Raw genomic sequence first — 22,173 nt, 5'->3', positions numbered from 1 at the left:
TGTCTCAGATGGTAGAGTACCTGCCTGGCAAAGGTCCAAGACTGTCAAAATAAATAAGTAAATAAGTGAGTGAGTAAGCAAGTAATTAATAAATAAATAGATAAGTAAATGAAGAGAGGAAGCAATTAATAAAACTTATTAAAGTTATGCATTAAGTATATACATATAAGCTACAATGAATAAATTTAGGAATACATTAAAACAAAGTGGATCTAAAATTAGTAAGAATAAAGTGGAAGATGGTAGGATAAGGTCAGAGTTTCTTTTTACACCCTTTAATTTGGGAGGTTTGTTGGGATATTAGTTAAATTTATGTTTAAGGTCAAGCTGGGTGCCAGTGGCTCATGCCTGTAATCCTAGCTACTCAGGAGGCTGAGATCTGAGGATCATGGTTCAAATCCAGTCCAGGCAGGAAAGTCTGTGAGATGTTTTTTTTGTTGGTTGTGGGGCTTGAACTGTGGGCCTGGGTGCTGTCCTTCAGCTCTTCAGCTCAAGGATAGTGCTCTACCACTTGATCCACAGTACAACTTCTGACTTTTTTTGCTTTTGTGGTGCTGAGGAATTGAACCCAGGGCCTCATGCATGCAAGGCAAGCACTCTATCACTGAGCCACCTTCCCAACCCTTTTTTTCTTTGGTTGGATTTGGAAGTGGTGCTTGGCTCAAGCGGTAGAGGACTTGCCTTGAGCTAAAGGGCTGAGGGAAAGCAATGAGGCCCAGAGTTCAAGCCCGATGACCAACAAAATCAACAATAACAACAAAATCGTGTTTAAGGTTATTAAGCCAGTTGTGGTTAAAGCATAGAAATAAGATATATGGGCTGGGAAGGTGGCTCAGTGGTAGAACACTTGCCTTGCATGCTTGAGGCCCTGGGTTCGATTCCTCAGCACCACATAAGAAAAAAGCCGGAAGTGGTACCGTGGCTCAAGTGGTAGAGTGCTAGCCTTGAGCAGAGTTCAGGCCCCACAACTGGACCCCCCCAAAAAAAACAACAAAAAAAACCAAAGATGTATGACCTCCAAATTAGTAAAAGGAAAAAAATGTGGTACTTTGTGTATGTGATACCTATATTAAACACTTTCCTCCTCTGGGCTGGAGGAGTGGTTCAAGTGATATAGTGCCTGACAGTACTGACAAAAATACAACCGTCAACCTTTCACTGTCCTTATGTAACAACTTATTTTCAATAGTAAAATAAGAAATTAATAAAAACAAAGGTAAGAAAAAAATGGCTTTTTTTGAGTGTTGTTCCTGGGTCTTGAGCTCATAGTCTAGGCATTGTTCCTGAGTTCTTTTTGCTCAGGGCTAGTGCTCTGCTACCTGAACCATAGCTCCACTTCAGTTTTTTGGTGGTTAATTGGAGATAAGAATCTCAAAGATTTGCCTTCTGGGGCTGGTTTCAAACTGTGATCCTCAGATTTTAGTCTCCTGAGTAGTTAGGATTATAGGTGTGAGCCACTGATGACCAGCTGGAAAAATGTCTTTTTATGTGCCAGTCCTGGGGCATGGGTGCCAGTCCTAGGGCCTAGTTGCTGTCCTTGAGCTTTTATATCCAAGGCTAGTGCCCTACTACAGCCATAGTTCCACTTCTGGCTTTTTGTGGTTTATTGGAGGTAAATCCCTCATGGACTTTTCTGCCCAGGCTGGCCCTGAATTGTGATCATCAGATCTCAGCCTCCTAAGTAGTTAGGATTTCAAGTATGAGCCACCAGTGCCCAGCTTAAAATTAGAATTCTTGAACAAGAATATTTCTATTCAGTGTACAGGATATGAAACTTGTCAATTTATGTTTGTTTAGAGCTGACTGAATAAAGCTTTTAATTTAAATTTTGTAAATCTTTCTTTCCTATAAAATAATAGGGATTTGTGTGTGTGTATGTATGCCAGTGTATGTGTGTTCATGTGCTTACTTGTGTGTGTATATATAAGGAAGCAAAACAAGGTTAAGTTGGCTGATCTCATTAAATATCTTGTTTTATAATAAATTAAAAAAATCTCAATGTTGGCTGTTTTTTTTTCCCTCTCAGGATTAATTGTACCTTTTAAATATCTTTCACTGAAATATTTTCACTAAAATCTCTATTATAAAAATGCATCATGGGTCTGGGAAGGTGGCTCAGTGGTAGAGTGCTTGCCTTGCACACATAAAGCCCTGGGTTCGATTCCTTAGCACCACATAAGCAGAAAAAGCTAGCCTTGAGCTGAAGAACTGAGCGACAGCAGGCCCAGAGTTCAGTCCTCACGACGACCAAAAAAAAAAAAAAAAGCATCATTTTCTATTTGGTTAAAACTTTCAAAGTTTTCTTCTGGGAAAATCAGAAAGAATGGCTAACTTATGGTAAATATTACCATTAGAGAATCTATTATTTTAGAATTTTATTGCTTTAGACTTAATTGCTTTTTGAATTCTTTTGCCAGATTCATCTACCTTCTTTTTTTTCTTCTGGCTTTTATCAAAAGCACAATTGAAATTTTTTTGTGTGTTTATAATTATTATTTATTGTTATTTTGCTATTTAAATGCAGAAGCATATATATGGCAGGGATTGATTTACAAAATTAGGTTCAAAGTAAACATTCATGATTCTGAACTATTAAAAATGTGTTCATGAGTATGATTGATACATACCTTATAACTGGAAATTCCCCAAATTAAGAGATTAACACTAAAAGTAAAATATAGTAACTGAAGTTTACATATATATGTATATGTTTTCTTGTATTTGTACTAGAGCTTGCATTTAGGGCGTGGACACTGTCCCTGAGCTTTTTTTTTTTTGTCGGCCGTGGGGCTTGAACTCTGGGCCTGGGCGCTGTCCCTCAGCTCTTCAGCTCAAGGCGAGCTCTCTACCACTTGAGCTACAGAGCCACTTCCGGTTTTCTGGTGGTTTATTGGAGATAGGAGTCTCATGGTCTTTCCTGCCCCAGTTGGCTTTGAACCGCGATCCTCAGATCTCAGCCTCCTGAGTAGCTAGGATTCAGGCGTGAGCCACCAGCACCCGGCTTCCCTGAGCTTTTTTGAGCACTCTACCACTTTAGCTGTAGTTCCAGTTTTTGCTTTTTTTGATGGTTAATTGGCTTTCCTGCCAAGTCTGGCTTGGAACTACAGTACTCAGATCTCAACCTTTTGTGTAACTAGAGTTACAGGTGTGCACCATCGGCACCCAGCTTTACATGTATAGTCTTAACACTTAACAGTGGTTACAGCAAAGAAAAAAAATACCAACAGAAAACACACTTTATAAACATGTATTGTTTGGAAGTGCCACACACATAAAGATACATCTTTTGTTGATTTTATTGTTTAGACTTATTTATTCATTTTTTATTTTTATTTTTGTCAGTGTGGGGCTTGAACTCTGGGCTCGGGCATTCTCCCTTCGCTCTTCAGCTCAAGGTGAGCGCTCTACCATTTGAGCCACAGCGCCACTTCCAGTTTTCTAGTAGTTTATTGGAGATAAGAGTCTCACAGACTTTCCTGCCAGGGCTGGCTTTGAACCATGATCCTCAGATCTCAGCCTCCTGAGTAGCTAGGATTATAGCCTTGAGCCCCCCGGTGCCCAGCTTAGACTTATTTATTTAATGTATTTATTTTTGTGGTGATGTGGATTGAACCTAGATGCTTGTGCATGTTATACAGATACTGTAACATGGAATTAGGTCCCCTCCCCTAATTGTTTATGTTATTGCTTTATGTTCTGTACTGAAGAGGCATCATTTATTTATTTATTTATTACAATAATGAGGCTTAAATTCAGGTCTTGCAATCCTGAAATGCTAGGCATTTACTCTGCCACTGGGCTAAGTCTTAAGCATTTTTGCTCTGGTAATTTTTAGTAGTTTTCTGACTTCTTTCCAAGGCCAGCCTGGATCTCAGCCCAGCCTGGATCTCAGTCCTCCTACACAATTCCTGCCATAGCTGGGATGACACATGTGTACCAATACAATGAATTTTTTCTGTTGAGATGGGTACTCACAAACTTTTTTGCCTAGGCTGGTCTGAAACCAAGATTCTCCTGATTTCAGCCACTTCATGACTAGGATTATAGCTGTAAGTGGCTACCCAGCAGATAACTCACCCTTTTATTTTCTTTATCACTTCTCTTGATATGCTATCAATGAAAATTCAGCCATTCCAGTAAAAGGCAAAAAAGGAGGAAATAGAAAATCTTGGATACTACAAAATTATGTTTTGTTGTGCATTGTTGGGATAAGTCATATTATGTGTAGGAAGTGTTTAGAAGTAACAAAGATATGTTCCTAATTCAGATTCACATTTCATAAAGATCAGATCTTTGACTTGGATACTACAAAATAAGATAGTTGGAGCAAATCTAATTATATCAGTATTCAAAATAGATGGAAACAGGCTAAATTTGCCACTTTCTTTGATTGAATTAAATTATTAAGTTTAGTATTAATACCTGTTTAATAATATTAAACAGAAAGATTGAAAGTAAAGGAATAGAATACATGTATATAGCTGTGTGTGTGGTTGAAATGAGTGCTTTGCTAAGCAAATAGGAAACCTTGTGTTCAAATCCCATTACTGGTAAAAAATTATATATTGCAGAAAAATACCAAAAGTTAGCTGTTGATAAAAAATTGATAGCAAAATAATCTTTTTGTGTGTGTGCCAGTAACAAGAAAAGTAATCTTAGCATTATAGTTTTAATTAGTTTTAAGAGTGACATGCTAACCAGAACTATTTACTCTATAGAAATGTTAGGCAGTTTTAAAACTCAATGTATTTAATACAGAATTTCAGTGTCTAAAGTAAAACATGGTAGAATTACAAGAAGAGGACAACTGCACAATCACAATTGGAGGCTCAGAGATAAACTAAGATAAATTAGTACGAAATATAGATTTGAGTAATACAAATAAGTTTGATACATTGGACATGTGTAGAACCCTCATTTGGAATTTTATTTGTAAGCATACATTGATAATTAAAACAAATGTCTAGGCCACAAGAATGTACATTAACTGCTGTAGAACTGTGAGGAAGATATGCTTAATTGTTTTAGGTAATTTCCAGAGTACTATGAATTGTGAGACTGTATTTTGTAAATGGACTGAATGTTGGTGTTTGGTCAAAATTCACACACTGAACTACAGTATTTGGAGATGAGGCTTCTAAGAAGTTAAGGCTAAACAAGTAAACAAGGTCCTAAGACCCTGATCCCATAGAATTAATGTCCTTATCATTTGAGACACCTTAAAAATGTGTACTTCCCCTCTCCTCCCAAGGCAAGAGGAAATAGCTCTGTGGGAATATAGCAGAAGGTATTTTACAAACAAGGAAGAAGCAAAATTGGGTAACTTAAACAACGGAAATTTATTTTCTCATAATTCTGGACATTAGAAGTTTGCAAAATGCTGGCAGATTGGCTTTTGGTAAGAGGCAAAGAGACTGGCAAACAGAACAGCTGTAGAAAAACTGAAAGCAGCAAAACATTGCTATAGTGAGGCCCAAATACATGTAAGGACAGTTATGTTGGTGACATGTCATGTGACTAGTTCATGGCTGGGTTTTCTTGCTAGTGGGAAGATGAGGTCCATGAGATCAAAGCCACAGGTATGAAGAAATACTTTGAGGAGAAGTAGAATTTGAGCCTTAGAGGTTACATTTTTCTTTTTAGAGGTTTTTTTTTTAATTTAATTTTATTTTATTTGTGAACATACTGTACAGAGGGGTTACAATTGCATGGGCAGGATAATGCGTACATTTCTTACCAAGCATTGCAGCCTCCTCCTTTGTTTACCCTTCCCATCCCTTCCCAGCCTCCCCCCTCCCCCCATAGAGGTTACATTTTGTTCTACATTGTTGGGATAGATCATATTGTGTGTAAGAAGTGTTTAGAAGTAACAAAGATATGATACAAATTCAGATTCAGATTTCATAAAGATCAGGCCTTTGACTTGGAACTGAAATGTGATTAAACCTAAAGTGTGGCCATATAGAAAAGTTAGTAGGACTAGGTATGGATGGAGCAGAAGACAGTTTATGTTAGCCATTCATAGCATTCAAGTATATGAGGAGACTGGATTTTCTGGTTTTTATAGGATTTGTATATACTTGTTTTTGGAGGCTGGTCTACTTTTAAACAAAGTGAAAAGAAAATGCTACTAAAATTATGTGGAGGTCAGGGTAAGGCTGTTTTGTGATGTGAACTAACTCAATTTTATTTTTTTTTTTAATTTTTATTTATTTATTATTTATTGTAAAGATACTATATAGAGGGTTACAGTTACATGAGTAAGGTAATGAGTACACTTCCTATTGAGCATTGTTACCCCCTCCATTGTTTTCCCCCTACCATCCCTTCCCTCCCTACCTTCCCTGCTAACTCAATTTTTTTTTCCCCCACTAACTCAATTTTAAAAGTGCATATACAATACTAATGCAAAGCTTATTAGTATTGTTAGCTGAAACCTTTAGAAGGGGACACAATGAGAGTAGGGAATCTTTATTTCTATCACGTTTTCCTTTTATTTCTTTTTCTGATTTATAGCATAGCTAACATTTCAAAGGATAGAGAGATGGTAGGTAAAGCAGATAGCTTAAAATTTGGTAATGTGAGGATAGCTTTGCAAAAGTCTTCCTAGATTTGAAGAAGTTACACTGAACTTAAATGAGGGCTTTCAGTTTTCAGATGGTGTGGATTGATATTTAATCAATGGAATCCTCAGGCCTTTCTAGGTTCTGAGTGAGACTGTAACTTTTTTTTGTCAGTCATGGGGCTTGAACTCAGGGCCTGGGTTAATTGGAGATAAGAATCTCATGGACTTTCTTTCCCAGGCTGGCTTTGAACTGCAATCCTTACATCTCAGCCTCCTGAGTAGCTAGGATTACAGGTGTGACCCATTGGCTCATGGCTGGAATAGAACTTCTTTTTTTTTTGGTCGGCCATGGGGCTTGAACTCTGGGCCTGGGCGCTGTCCCTCAGCTCTTCAGTTCAAGGCGAGCGCTCTACCACTTGAGCTACAGCGCCACTTCCGGTTTTTCTGGTGGTTTTATTGGAGATAGGAGTCTCACCGTCTCTCCTGCCCGGGCTGGCTTTGAACCGAGATCCTCAGATCTCAGCCTCCTGAGTAGCTAGGATTACAAGCGTGAGCCACCAGCGCCTGGCTAGAATAGAACTTCTTTAAACCAATGTTTCTTAATCTAAATCCAAGAATTATCTTTGGTATAATTAAAAAATATGTATGCTTAGGTTCTGCACTTTGAAGATCAGATCAGTAGAGCTGGATAGATTCTGCCTTAGCTACTATGACTGTATTGTACAAACAAAAGATTCCAAAGGTAATTCTGATGTCCTTTTTCTCATCCTATTATGACCTTTTACTTGATTTTAGCTGGGATCATACATTAATTTACTTCCATGGATAGTTATCTTTATGTCCCATGTTTTGTGAATACTCAAGTATATAGATATTGCTTACAAAATATTGTTTCTTGAAAGTAAGAAAATGAACAGGTGCCAGTGGCTCACACCTAGCTACTTAATGGGTGGGAATCAGGAAGCCATGGTTAGTGTCCAACTTGGGCAAAGGTTCAGGAGACATCATCTTAACTGAAGCTGAGCATGGTGGCTTGAACTTGTCATTTAAACTTTGGGAGGATGTGTAAACAAGATCTTATCTCAAAATTAACCAGAGCAAAAAGGCTAGAGGCCTTAACAAGTGTGAAATCCAGAGCTCAAACTCTAGAATTGAAAAGCAAAAACATCCATTATACCAGTAATGAACCCACTGACCCCACTAAGAAAGAAATCAGGATCTCAGTCCTCTCATAGTAGCCTTAGAGAATGAAATAGCTGGCAGTGAACAAGTAGGTGAAAGACAAAGAGAAACTAAAAAGTTCTGAAGAAAGGAAAAAATAAGAAATGAAGAAAGGAATTGGATACATTAGAATATGGAAAGAACTCATATTCCTGGATTGTCATAATATTGTTTAAATTGCTATATTATTGAAAGCAATCTACAGATTCAGTATAATCTCAAAATTTCATTGACATATTTCATACAACTTGAAATCCAAAATCCAAAAATTCATATGAAAACTCAAAAGACCTAAATAGCCAAAACAGTTCTGGTCAGCAAAAGCAATAGTAGAGGTATTACAATAACCAATTCAAATTATACTGCAGAGCCATAGTAAGTAAAACAGCATGATACCACACAAATACAGACACATAGACAAATAGAATAAGTATAGAGGTCCCAGAAATCTATAGCTGTCTGATTTTTGACAAAGGCACTAGAAACATACAAAGGAAAAAGACAGCTTTTTCAACAAAATGATGCTGGCAGAACTTCCATCTTAGAAGAATGAAACTAGATTCTCTCTTACCCTGTACAAAAATCCATGTGGAATGGATCAATGACAGTAATATTGAATCTTATAGATAACAACTTTCTGAATAGTAGTGTAATAGGTCAAGAAATAGCCAGGATTGAAAAAGTGAAATTGCAGAAAATCTTTGCACCTGATGTGATTAGCATGTAGACTATATAAAGAATTAAAAAAATTAAAAGCCAGTCGGGTGACAGTGACTCAGGCCTGTAATGCTAGCTACTCAGGAGGCTGAGATCTAATCTGAGGATTTTGGTTTGAAGCCAGCCTGGGCAGGAAGGTCTCTTACCTCCAATTGACCACCAAAAGCTAAAAATAGAGCTGTGGCTCAAGTGTTATAGTGGACAGCACTCAGCCCTGAGTTCAAGCCCTAGAAAACACACACACAAACACACACACAACCAAAAGAACAAATAACGAATCCATAGATGGGCACAATAATTGAACAGTTTAGAGGAAGAGGAATAAATGACTAATAAATATATGAAGAAATATTCAACATCCTTGACCATCGAGGAAAGGCAAGTCAGAACTACATGAATTCTGGCAAGGATGATAGTATGGAAGAGACAATCTTTATACATTGTTGGAAGTGTAACTATGATGGAAATGAGTATGAAGTTTCCTTAAAATAATAGAACTACTCTATGAGCCTGATCTACTACTCCTGAGTGTATACCTAAAGGAACTAAAAAGCTACAAACCTGGGACTGAGATCCTTTCCTATGTGCCTCTCATGCAACCTGGATTATTACAGATGTACACAAACATACCTGATGTATTTATTGACATAGGGACACCAACTTTTTATTGGGGCTATTGTAATTATACTGTACTTGGTGGTGTATTATTTTAGGGGAGGTTTTACCTTCTTCCTTTGTATCTAGTACTAAGTATATAGTTTATTTCCCAATTAGCACTGGTTCAAAAAGTAGTGCATAATATATTTTCAAGCCAGATGTAGCACTTCACATTTGTAACCGCAGCCACTTGGGAAAAGAAATTAGGAAGCAAAAGTTATAATGACCTAATCTAAAAAACAAGCTCATTTAGTAAGTGATAGAGTACCTGCTTAGGAAATAGGAGGCCCTGAGTTCAAATTCCAGTACAGTAGGGAAAACAAAACACAAAGCAAACCTGGAACTAGTGGAGCATGGTAGCGCACTTGTGTAACTAGCTACTTTAGGAGATAGAGATTAGGAGGATTGTGGTTTGAAACTAGCCCAATTAAAATAGTTGGTGAGAACCATTTATAGCCAAGAAGCTGGGTATGGTATGGTGTGTCTGTAGTTCAGTTGTCTGGGAGGCCTAGACAGGAGAGGGGATCCTCAGGCAAGAATATAAAACCCTATCTGAAAACAAAAGCAAAAAGCTTTCAGTGGTAGAGTGTTTGCCTAGTAAACCTGAGGCCCTCAGTTCATATCTAACACTACAGAAAAACTGCAAAAAAGTCTTCCAGAATGTGTCACTTTTTTTTATCTGAATCGTATAATATTGATCATGATAATGTAGAAGACCTGGTTGATAAGTTTATCAGATTTCACCAATCCCTTTTGCTTGTTAATTCTCTCTGAGATAGGACATCTGCTTTTTTGAATTGATGTTGATCACAGTTTTAATGCTGCTTTCCATGAACCATTTCAGATGCCTTTTCATTTAAGTTAACCCCTTCAGATGCCAGCTGCATGTTCTCTTCCTAGGCTTGGTTTCTGTCTTTGCAGCAGGGTTAAATTATTGCACTTGTTATATCATGAAATGTGGACTTGTCTTAACTTCTCTGACTCTTGTCATCGTATCTAATGACCAAGTGCAGAGACTTGTGGATTAAAGATACAGCAGTTAAGCTGTCTAGTGCAACAGAGGTAATATTTAGGTGGAATGGAAAATTTTGGTTTTCAAAATCAAAATCTTAATTTTATGACATTGGATTATGTTTTTTCTTTTTTCATTTTTCTCAGTCATGGGCTTGAACCCAGGGCCTGGGTGCTGAGATCTTGTTTGCTCAAGGCTACTGCTCTCCCACTTTGAGCTACAGCTCTACTTCCAGTTTTTGAGTAGTTAATGGGTGATGAGAGTCTCCACAGGGATTTTTCGGCCTGGGTTGGCTTTGAGCTGCAACCCTCTTAGCCTCCTGAGTAGCTAGAATTACAGGTGTGAGCTGCTGGCACCCAGCTGATTGTGTTTTTTCTTGATAATGTTGGTCCTTAGTTTTTTATATGGGAAATACAGCATAGAGATAGAGAAGGGAACAGAAGAAGTGAGTGTAAGAATGTAAGAAAGCATCTGTTTCCATGATAACTATTTTATATGCCTTGTCTTAGATAATCTTACAATTCAGCTACATACTAATTTAATAATTATTAGGATTACCCTCGGGTAAACTGAGGTTAATTAAATTATTTAGATTATAGTTCCTTGTCACAAGATTTAAAATTTTTTTTTAAATTTAAAATTTTGTTATGAAAGTGGGATACAGAAGGTTATAGTTACATAAATCACCCCTTCCCCTCTTCCCCCTAAGTCCAGATAATGCCTGCAACCTGTAGTAGACAATCTCTTTTTCTCAATCATAGGGAAAGTTGAAGAATTAAATGTTAACAAAACCTCTTTGTTTTCAGGAGTGGATGTGAGAATGAAATGATTCATGTTGTCATTCTCATTATTACTGATTATTGATCAATTTTAATTGACACTTTAATTGACATCACCACCCACAAGTTGTATACTTCATTTTTTTTTTTTTTTTTTTCCGATCATGGGACCTGAACTCTGGGCCTAGGCCTGGGCGCTGTCCCTCACTTCTTCAGCTCAAGGCTAGCACTCTACCACTTGAGCCACAGCGCCACTTCTGGGTTTTTTCTTTTTGCTTATGTGGTGCTGAGGAATCAAACTCAGGGCCTCAGGCATGCAAGGCAAGCGTTCTACCACTGAGCCAACTTCCCAGCCCTTATACTTCATTTTCAACATAGTGTCTAGTGATTATCACAGGACTTTTAAAAATAAGCTTTGAAGCCAGGTGTTGACTGTAATCTTAGCTACTCAAGAGGTTGAGATCTGAGGACTGCGGTTCAAAGCCAGCCCGGGCAGGAAAGTCTGAGAGACTTGTATCTCCAGTAAACCACTCAGAAAACCAGAAGTGGTACAGTGGCTCAAGAGGTAGAGCACTAGCTTTGAGCTGAAGAGCTGAGGGATAGCATCCAGACCCAGAATTCAAGCCCCACAACAGACAAAAAAAAAAAAAAAGCTTTGAAATTGGAAAGAAAATTACCACATTACATATTAGTATATTATTGTTATTTTAAAATTCACTTTATTGTTATTATAGAGGTGATATACAGAGAAGTTACATTTACATGGGTCAGGTAGTGAGTACATTTCCTCTCGTACATTTTCTCCCATTCCTTCCCTCCCTCCCTCCCATCTCTACCCACTAGTTGTATAGTTCACTTGCATCAATGTCCAGTGCGCTCCACTGCTGCACTTTTTACCCCTTTTCCTCAGGATCTGCGTCCTCCCTCCACCCTCCCACAGATATGTACATTAATATGCTGTATAAAAGGTAAAGAATACAGAACCATCAGAAAAAGAAAAAAAACATTTAAAAAGTCTTTTGTTTTCTTAGGAGTTCATTTCAGTATGTACATTACTTTATATAAATGAAATGGTGCTTAGGCATTGCACCTTTGTGATTCTCTCCTAAGATTATCCTCTTTTGGTCTCACTGTATGTGAGTATCTACATCCTGTGTAATTTGTCATATTCCATCTTGTTTTAAATCTAACTTCTACTTATCAAAGAGAACATGTGCTGTTTGTCTCTCTGAGCTTGGCTTACCTCACTTAACATGATTTGTTCTAGCTTTATTTACGTACAAGGGTAGCAAATTTGTCCTACAAATATAACGTGTGGCTTGTAATTATTTTTGTGGAACAGAGTAAACAAAACTTCATATTTGAAGTATCTAGGAAAAGAGGTGAAAAATTATTTGAAAACATTTGTATTTGTACATAACTTTATTTTTTTTAAGTTGAAGAAGGATGCAGCTTGTAATTAAAGTTGGAATTATTGAGGAATTCCAACATCTTTGACTCACCTCTTTTCCAGTACTACAAAACATTTTAAGTTGGATTTCTATGGCTGTAACTAAAGACTGGATATAACAGGGTTGTTTTGTGTGTGTGTGTGTGTGTGTGTGTGTGTGTTTTCAGTTATGCACACTTGTTTTCCATGTACATTTTCTGATTCCCTGGCTGGCATGTTCTGTGGTGGAGTCCATGCTTGTACCACCACTATGATTCTGTCTGTCTTGGGGATGAGGCTTTTCATCCTCTTGGCTTTGGTCATTGCCAGCCACCAGCACTAGTCAGTCTCTTTTTTTCATGTTGAAAGTTGAAGAATTAAATGTGAGCAAAACATCTTAGTTTTTAGGAGTTGATGTGAGAATGAAAACATTCATGGAAACACTGAACATAGGAATTAGTACGTTACAAACCACACAAAATTGCTGTTTTTATCATTTTCATTCTCATTATTACTGATTAGTAATCAGTTTTAATTGATGCTAACTAGGAATTGAAGTCTTTCATGTTTGAACACCAGGGCTTCTCATTTGCTGTTTTGAGGCTGTTTTACTTGAGCCATTGCTGATTAGTTTTTGTTTTTGTTTTTGTCGGTCGTGGGTGATGAATTCTGGGCCTGGGTACTATCCCTGAACTCTTCAGCTCAAGGCTAGTGTTCTACCACTTTGAGCCACAGTCTCACTTCTGGTTTTCTGGTGATTAATTGGAGATATGAGTCTCACAGACGTTCCTGCCTGGACTTTGAACCATGATCCTAAGATCTCAGCTTCCTGAATAACTAGGATTACAGGTGTGAGCCACTGGCACCTTGGCTGCTGATTAGTTTTGACATAGATTCTCAATTTTTTTTCTTCAGTGCGTGTCTCAAGTCAACATCTTCCTGTCAGCCTCCAGAGTAACTAGAGCATATACCAATAGCACATACTCATAAGAAGAAAAGTTTTAAAAAAAACCATGTGAGGAAGCTTATTTTAACTTCAACAGAGAATACTATTTAAGACAGGAATTTAATTATACCTGCTAAATATTGTCAGCAGAGGATGCTATAAGATCTGTTCCAAAATTCTGTGAATGTGTTTCTACATTTCCCACGTGTGAAGGAATTCATACTCTGTAATGGGCACTAGGGGGCAGAAGAGACATTTTTGGCAAGAATACATTTTCATTTCCAGCTGTTTCCTGTGCACAGTGGAAGGAAACAAACAACTTTTCCTTTTTGAGGCAGATTCTCACTATTTAGTCCAAACTGGCCTTGCACTTAAGACCCTCCCTAGAGTGCTTGTATTATTAGGTGTGTTTTACCACACTTGGCCTCAAAATCTGATAAATGTTTTCTACAAATTGAAACAGGTGAATTGGAAATTGAGAGTAATGCTAGAGTATTACTTATATGTTCTTTTTATTTTAAAATATTAAGATAATAAAAAATTAAAATATTTCCACAGTTTATGTTAAATCTTTTTATGTAACAGATGTCTGTATAGGATAAGATATCTGATAGGATAAAAATAGATGTCTGTATAGTCGAGATCCTAAGTATAGATACTTCCTAATTTAAGATTTTTTTTGGTTGTTCTGTTTTGGTGATACTGTATTTGAATTTAGAGTCTGGTACTTCTTAGGCACTGTACTATTTGAGCCATGACCCAGCAATTTGGCTTTATTTATTTTTTGATAGAGTCTCATGTTTTTGCCTGGCCTTGGATCATGGTCTTCCCACCTATGCCACCTATGCTGACGGCACATAACACCATACCTGACTTACTGATTAACTTACTGAGATCTTGCTGAGTTTTTGCCCTGGTTAGTTTGGAGTCATGATCCTCCTTGGTGTGGGCCTCAATAGTAGCATGAATTTACGGATATGAGTCACTATATCCAGCCAAAGATTTTCATTAGTAAAAAGAAATAAGGTTTATTCTTCTGATCACCAGTGTCAGCCAAACTTTAAAATATGCATATCAGGGCTGGGATGTAGCTCAGTGGCAAAGTGCTTGCCTAGGAAGTGCAACATCTTGGATTTGATCCCCAGTACCAAAAAAGAAAAGACGTAAAAAAAATCAAATCTTGTCACTTTCCTCCTCTAAACCTCCTATCACATTTCTTCTTCTAGTCACATTGTAAAGAAACCCGTCACTTCATTGGCCTGTACAGCATTGTATAACTTGGTCTCCACCAGTCTCTTTGGGTATATGCCTTTCAACTTCCTTCTATTCACTCTTTTCTAGCTTCACTGACCTTTCTGCTCCTCTCTCTCTCTCTCTCTCTCTCTCTCTCTTTCTTTCTGTTTTGTGTGTGTGTGTGTGTGTGTGTGTGTGTGTGTGTGTGTGTGTGTGTGTGCTTGCAGGTCTTAGGGCTTGAACTCAGGGTCTGTGTGCTGTCCCTGAGTTGTTGTTGTTGTTGTTGTTTTTTTTTACTCCAGGCTAGTGCTCTGGTACTTGAGCCACAGACTCCCCAACCCAACTTCATGAAATTTCTCTCCATGCATACAATATATCTCAATCAAACTCACTCTCCACATTTTCTTTATTTACCTGCTGATGGACACATAGGCTGATTCTGTAACTTAGCTGTTATAAATGTGGTTATACAGCTAACTTTATTCAACATTGACTTACATTCCTTCAAATATATGCCAAAGAGTCTAGTACAGATGAATTGTGTTGTGGTTCTTCTTTTAGAATTCTGGAGAAACTATACTGATTTCCTTAGTGGCTGGACTAATTTATATTCCCACAAACAGTGGATGAGGATTATTTCTCTACCATCCCTCAATCCTTGCCAGCATTTTTTGTTTGTTTACGTGATGTAAGACTGGGTGAAATGCAATCTCAATGTAATTTTTATTTTCTTTATGGCTAAAGATGTAGTTCTTTAAGTGTGTGTGTTTTTTTTTTTTTTTTGCCAGTCCTGGGCTTGAACTCGGGGTCTGGGCACTGTCCCTGAGCTTCTTTTGCTTAAGGCTAGCACCCTACCACTTGAGCCCAATGCTACTTCTGCCTTTTTCTGTTTATGTGGTACTGAGGAATTGAACTCAAAGCTTCATCCATGCTAGACAAGCACTCTACCACTAAGCCACATTCCCAGCCCTCTTAAGTGTTTTTTTTTTTTTTTTTTTGTCGGTCGTGGGGCTTGAACTCTGAGCCTGGGCACTGTCCCTCAGCTCTCCAGCTCAAGGTGAGCGCTCTACCACTTGAGCTATAGCGCCACTTCCGGTTTTCTGGTGGTTTATTGGAGATAGGAGTCTCACGGTCTTTCCTGCCCGGGCTGGCTTTGAACCGCGATCCTCAGATCTCAGCCTCCTGAGTAGCTAGGATTACAGGCGTGAGCCACCAGCGCCCGGCCCTCTTAAGTGTTTTTAAGAACTAGAATCACATAATTTTTTAATTCAAATTTTTAAGTGTCAGCAAAACAGCCTAGAAACAGACACATCAGTTTTTCAGGTCAGAATAAACATAATACTAGCAAACAGAAAAACTCCTTTGATCTTTTCCAATTCTGTATGTATGTATACATACATACATATATACATATACATATACATATATATATATATATATATATGGAAGATTTGCATGTGTCAATCTTTAGATTTCTTGATACTTTAAAAAAGTAATTTTAAAATCATTAACATTTACCAAGATTTATGGTATTTATCTTTTAGTAAAATTGATTATAACATTTATTTTTGAATAAATTTTATATTTTTAGAGTTCTAGTTTGATAGATTAGCAGGCATGCAAATAAAATCGCCAACAGAATTTAGTTTTAAAATTCTTCTGTAGGCCTTAATTCTTATTTGGAAAGACCTTTTGTTCATTTTACTTGTTTCTGAATGCTAGAACTGCAGCTAATTGTGAATTTGAAATGAGACCAAGACCACCAAGTTAATTCACACAGCCTCCCAGGCACCTGTTGGGTAGTGAATTTGCTGTTTCAATACTGATCTGGATTGGAATCCTGGAGTCTGTTCATTTTGTATCATACAGAGATGGGTAGGTTGTAATTTGGATTTTTTTAAAATTGATTGAAGAAATTAATGACATAATCTTGTTTTTCACTATTACAAAGAGTAATGCTTGATCAAGTCAGGAATTCACAGTGTTCAAGCACAGTTTTGTATCTACAATTCCCTTCTGTTTGATATATGAGCATATGCTTATATCTAGATCCAAATGGTGGATTGGCAGTGGATACTTCCTTTGTTCAGTAACATTCCAAGTATATAAAATGACCTAATTTAGTCCTTGCAGTACCCCTTCCCTCAATTGTCTCCCCCTTTTACTGGGGCTCTTGGTTTGCTTGTTTACTCACAGCTACTCTTGTTCTTGAGCTATGGCTCCAGCCTAGGTTTTTGCTACTTAATTTGAGCTGTCTCATGGAGTTTTCTGCTTGTGTTGGCTTAAGACTATTGTCTTCTAGATTTCTGCCTTTTGAATAGCTAGCTAGGTTTACAAGTATGAGCCATTAGCACCAGTTTGTTACCCCTGCCTTTTTGTTGTTGTTGTTGGTCCTAGACCTTATACTCTGGGCTTGGATGCTATATCTGAGCTCTTCAGCTCAAGGCAAATGCTCTACCACTTGAGCCACAGCACCACTTCCAGTTTTCTGGTGTATAATTGGAAATAAGACTCTCATAGACTTTCTTGCCCAGGCTGTATTTGAACTGTGATCCTCAGATCTCAGCCTCCTGAATAGCTAGTATTATACAGGTGAGCTGCTGGCACCTGGCTGTTTTTCCCTTTTATTACAGCAATTCCAATAGATGTAAAACATAATGGTTTTAATTTTCACTTCCCAATGAAAAACTACATTGGATATAATTTTTATGTGATTATCATTTTTTGGAGGAATTTGCTGTTCTAATCTTTTGCCCATGTTTCAGTTGAGTTGGCAAAATTGCTGTATTATAAGGGTTCATTATGTATTATGGATACAAGCCTCTTATATATGATTTATAAAGGCTTTCTCTTTTTTTTTTGGGTCCGGTCGTGGGGCCTGAACTCTGGGCCTGGGCGCTGTCCCTCAGCTCTTCAGCTCAAGGCTAGCGCTCTACCACTTGAGCCACAGCACCACTTCCGGCTTTTTTCTTTTTGCTTATGTGGTGCTGAGGAATCAAACCCAGGGCCTCAGGCATGCAAAGCAAGCGTTCTACCACTGAGCCACCTTCCCAGCCCGCTTTAAAATATTTTGAATAGTTAATAGATTTGCCCCTATATATTCAGGCTATGGTTTGTATGTGATTTGTCCCCTTAGGTTCATGTGTTGCAAACTTGTAAAGAACATTGAGAAGTAGAGAGACCTTTTAGAGATAGGGCCTAGTGGAAAGCTATTAAGTCAAGGTGTGGCAGCTTGGAAGAGATCCATGCCCAGTCTTGAAGTCTAGCTGGGAAGAGCTGGGTTACTTATCTCAAAAATGTGTTACATTACTGCTGGTCTCTCCCCTCTCTCCCCTCATTCTCCCTCTTCTCTCTCCCCTTTCTGATCTCTACTCTCTCCTTTCCCCTCTCCCCTCTCTCCCCTCTTCCCTCTCTATCTTCTCCCCATTTTCCTGTCTCCCCTCTTTCCCTTCTCTTCCCTCTAGCTCCTCTTTCCCTTTTCTTCCTTCCTTCTCTTCTGTCTCATGCATGTGCTCCTCTTGCATGTGCCTACATGTAGAATTCATGATTTACCTAGTTTCATATTTATATCTGAAAAAACATGTCAGGAAATGATTAGACATACATGCACAGACATTTTCTAAACAAATACATCTGCTGTGTGCCAGTGGCTTAATCCCAGCTACTCTGGAGGCTGAGATCTGAGGATCATGGTTCAAAGTTAGCCCGAGAGGAAAGTCTGTGGACTCTTATCTCCAGTTAACCACCAGAAAACTGGAAGTGGTGCTGTAGCTTAAGTGGTTGAGCGCTCGCCTTGAGCTGAAGAGCTCACGGATAGCACCCAAGCCCAGAGTTCAAGCCCCATGACCAACCGAAAAACAAAAAACATACATAATTTGGTATAAATTGTGTTGGATTATTACCTACTATTGTTGTATGATATATAAGTATAAAATATGCCATCCTTAAGTCAACACTGTTATATAATTTTTAAAAGATATATAATTTGCTGGGTGGTGGTGGCTCATGCCTGTAATCCTAGCTACTCCGGTGACTAAGATCTGAGAATCACAGTTCAAAGCCAGCCTAGGCATCAAAGTCTGTGAGACTCATTTCCAATTAATTAACAGAAAAGCAGAAGTGGAGCTGTGGCTCAAAATAGTAAAGCACTAGCCTTGAGCAAAAGAGCTCCAGGAGAGTGCCCAGGCCCCGAGTTCAAATCCTAGGACCAAAAAAAAATACAATTTTTAAAAGGTGATTTAATTTCTCAAAAGAGAATAAAATCATAGTTGTTATTGTTTTTTTTTGAGTGTGTCAGTTCTCACACAGGTTAAAAAAATTTAGCAGTGTACCTTCAAATAATGTTACTGAGAAATGTGTTCCTCAGTTGCAGCTTGTAATGAGACATTAATGGGTTTGAAAATAATTTACAGGTGGCTTGGGAATACCGCTAAGTGAATGATTGGAACCAGCTGTGAAAAGTAGATAGGAAATTGTCTTTCTTTCCTGCAGTATTTTAGACATGTAACTTTGCTCTGAAGGAACATTTTAAATATTTGGTAAATTACTTGCTTTGAAGCTAGTCTAACATCTATTGGGGAATTTAGAGGTATTTAGGATTAACATTATACATCTTAAAATTTTTTTGATTTTTATTTTGCCCCCAAATTTAAAAAGTGGTAATGTATAACATAAAAACTACCCTCTTAACCATTGTTAAATGTATAGTTCAGCAGTATTAAATACTAATTGTCTCTTCATTATCTGTGGTTTTGCTTTTTGTGGTTCACTTAATATCCAAGGTCAACTGTGGTCAGAAATATTAAATGGAAAATCCTCCCCATTAACTCTCTGCCTTCTTTTTAGAGCAATTCTGCTCTAAAAAAGACAAATTCAGCTGGGTGCCGGTGGCTCACTCCTGTAATCCTCGCTACTCAGGAGGATGAGATCTGAGGATCATGGTTAAAAGCCAGCCTGGGAAAGGAAAGTCTGTGAGACTCATCTCCAATTAACCACCAGAAAACTGGAAGTGGCGCTGTGGCTAGAGCACCAGTGGTGCATTTACCTTGAGCTGAAGAGCTGAGGGACACTGCCCAGGCTGAGAGTTCAAGTCCTACGATCCCCCCTCCCCCCCAAAAAAGACAAATTTGTGTGTGGGGTGTGTGTGTGTGTGTGTGTGTGTGTGTTTTATTTCTCCTTTATCTTGAGAGACTTTTTCACTGGTTATAGGATATTATATAGACCTCCTTTTAGCACATCAAAATATTGTGCTACTTACTCCCTTCTGGTTCCTGTAATTTCTTACAAGTAATTTTCTGCCATAGAAGTGATCATTTCCCCATTGATAAAGTATCACTTTCATTTGGTTGTTCTCAAGTCATTTACTTGTTTATTTATTTAGGAGTTTGATTTTTATTATATGCTGTTTGGGTTCTACTTAGCTTCACTTTTTTATTATTGTTTTTATTGTTATTATAAAGGTGATGTACAGAGGGGTTACCGTTTTATATGTCAGGTGATAAGTACATTTCTTTTTGGATAGTGTCACCCTTTTCTTCACATTCTCCCAGTTTTTCCCTCCTGTCCCTGCCCACAAGTTGTATAGATCATTTTCTTTTTTTAAAAAATAATTTTTCGGGGGCTGGGAAGGTGGCTCAGTGGTAGAGTGCTTGCCTTGCAAGCATGAGGCCCTGGGTTCCATTCCTCAGCCCCACATAAGCAGAAAAAGCCGGAAATGGGGCTGAGGCTCAAGTGGTAGAGTGCTAGCCTTCAGCTGAAGAGCTGAGGGACAGTGCCTAGGCCCACCGTTCAGGCCCTATGACTGACCAAAAAAATAAAAAAAAATAAAAAACGATTTTTCGTTGAGATTAGGTGATTACATAAATTTCACACTATTGTGGAATAGTGATACTTTAGTTAAAGTCACAAACACATTTTAATCTTCAGAAGGCAAATTGTCATTATCATGGTCTATAGTGTTTGTGAATTCTATGAGCTTTGACAATACAACTATTTCTTATACATCGGATGATATGTTCATTTCTTTCCTTTTGCTTAGTGTAAGCTGTTCCCTCTTTCCCTCTCATTTCTTCCCTCTCATCGTTGCCCTTGAGTTGCTTAGTTCTTTTTCATCAATGTCCAGTGCAGCTGATGGGCCCTCTGTTGTATATTTTCCTGTTTCCCTCCAATTCTGTGTCCTATTCTAGCTTCCCTCAGATGTGCCCATATATATATATATATATATGCACACACACATACCATATTTGTGGTCAAGAACATGGAGTCATTTAGTAATGATATGACAAAATGAGTGGAAGTCCTTTCTCCAGTCCTATTTACTTTTTCATATCTTCTTGCATTTTGGCTGTAGCATCCACATATCAGGGAGACCATGTGCCATTTGTCTCTTTGCTCTTGGCTTACCTCACTCAAAATGATGCTCTAGTTCCATCCATTTCCCTGGGAATGCCATTATTTTGTCCTTTTTAATGGCTGCATAATATTCCATTGTATATAGGCACCACATTTGTTGGATCCACTCATCTGTAGTGGGGCATCTGGGTTGTTTCCATATTTTGGCTATTGTGAAGAGTGCAGCAATGAACATGGAGGTGCATGTGTCCTTGTATCCTGGTTCCTGTTGTTCAGGATAGATGCCTAGGAGTGATATGGCTGGGTCATAGGGGAGGACTATATTTAGCTTTCTGAGGTACCTCCAGACTGCTTTCCAAAGTGATTGTATTAGTGTACATTCCCACCAGCAATGCAATAGAGTTCCTCTTTCTTTGCATCCCTTCCAGCATTTGTCGTTGGCTGAATTTAGGATGTGGTCCATTCTGACTGGGGTAAGGTGGTAGTTCAGTGTTGTTTTTATTTGCATTTCCTTTATGGCCAGGAATGATGAACATTTCTTCATGTGTTTCTTTGCCATTTTTATCTCTTCTTCTGAGAATTCTCTTTAGTTCCCTTGCCCATTTAATGATTGGTTTGCTAGATTTGTGAGGGGTTAGTTTCTTGAGTTCCCTGTATATAATGGATATATTGCTGGTAAACGTTTTTTCCCAGTTAGTTGGCTGTCTTTCTAGTTTGGTTGCTATTTCTTTATCTGTGCAGAAACCTTTTATTTTAAGGTAGTTCCATTTATCGAGTCTCTCTCTGATTTGTTGTGATCCTGAGACTCTGTTCAGGAAGTTCCTGCCTGTGCCTATAAGTTCAAGTGTCTCTCCTACTGTCCTGCAGTAGTTTCAGAGTATCAGGTTTGGTGTTAAGGTCTTTAATCCATTTTGAGTTGATGTTAGTGTATGGTGACAGGCTAGGGTCCACTTTTAGTTTTCTGTATGTGGCTGCCCGGTTTTCCCAATATTTGAAGAGACTATGCTTCTTCCACTGTATGTCTTTGGCTCCTTTGTCAAATATCAACTGTGGTTTTATTTCTGGGTCTTCTAATCTGTTCCATTGTCTATAGATCATTTTCAACAAAGTACCACTTGATACCACTTGAGCTTTACCTTCTTGAATGTATAGTTTTTGTGTTTTTTTTGGTCTGGTCATGGGGCCTGAACTCTGGGCCTGGGCGCTGTCCCTCAGCTCTTCAGCTCAAGGCTAGCGCTCTACCACTTGAGCCACAGTGCCACT

At 38.2% G+C, this 22,173-nt stretch overlaps 1 protein-coding gene across 2 annotated transcripts in view; it reads left to right on the top strand.

The window, feature by feature from the left end:
- Positions 1–22,173, top strand: part of Wdr70 (WD repeat domain 70) — a 223,620-nt gene that overhangs the window by 11,049 nt on the left and 190,398 nt on the right. The gene's annotated exons all lie outside the window — the stretch shown is intronic.

Source organism: Dipodomys ordii, unplaced genomic scaffold (assembly GCF_000151885.1).
Source record: "Dipodomys ordii isolate 6190 unplaced genomic scaffold, Dord_2.0 Scaffold41, whole genome shotgun sequence".
NCBI lineage: Eukaryota > Metazoa > Chordata > Mammalia > Rodentia > Heteromyidae > Dipodomys > Dipodomys ordii.
The sequence above is the reverse complement of the archived record's forward strand: the minus strand, read 5'-3'. Positions and strand labels throughout refer to the sequence as shown.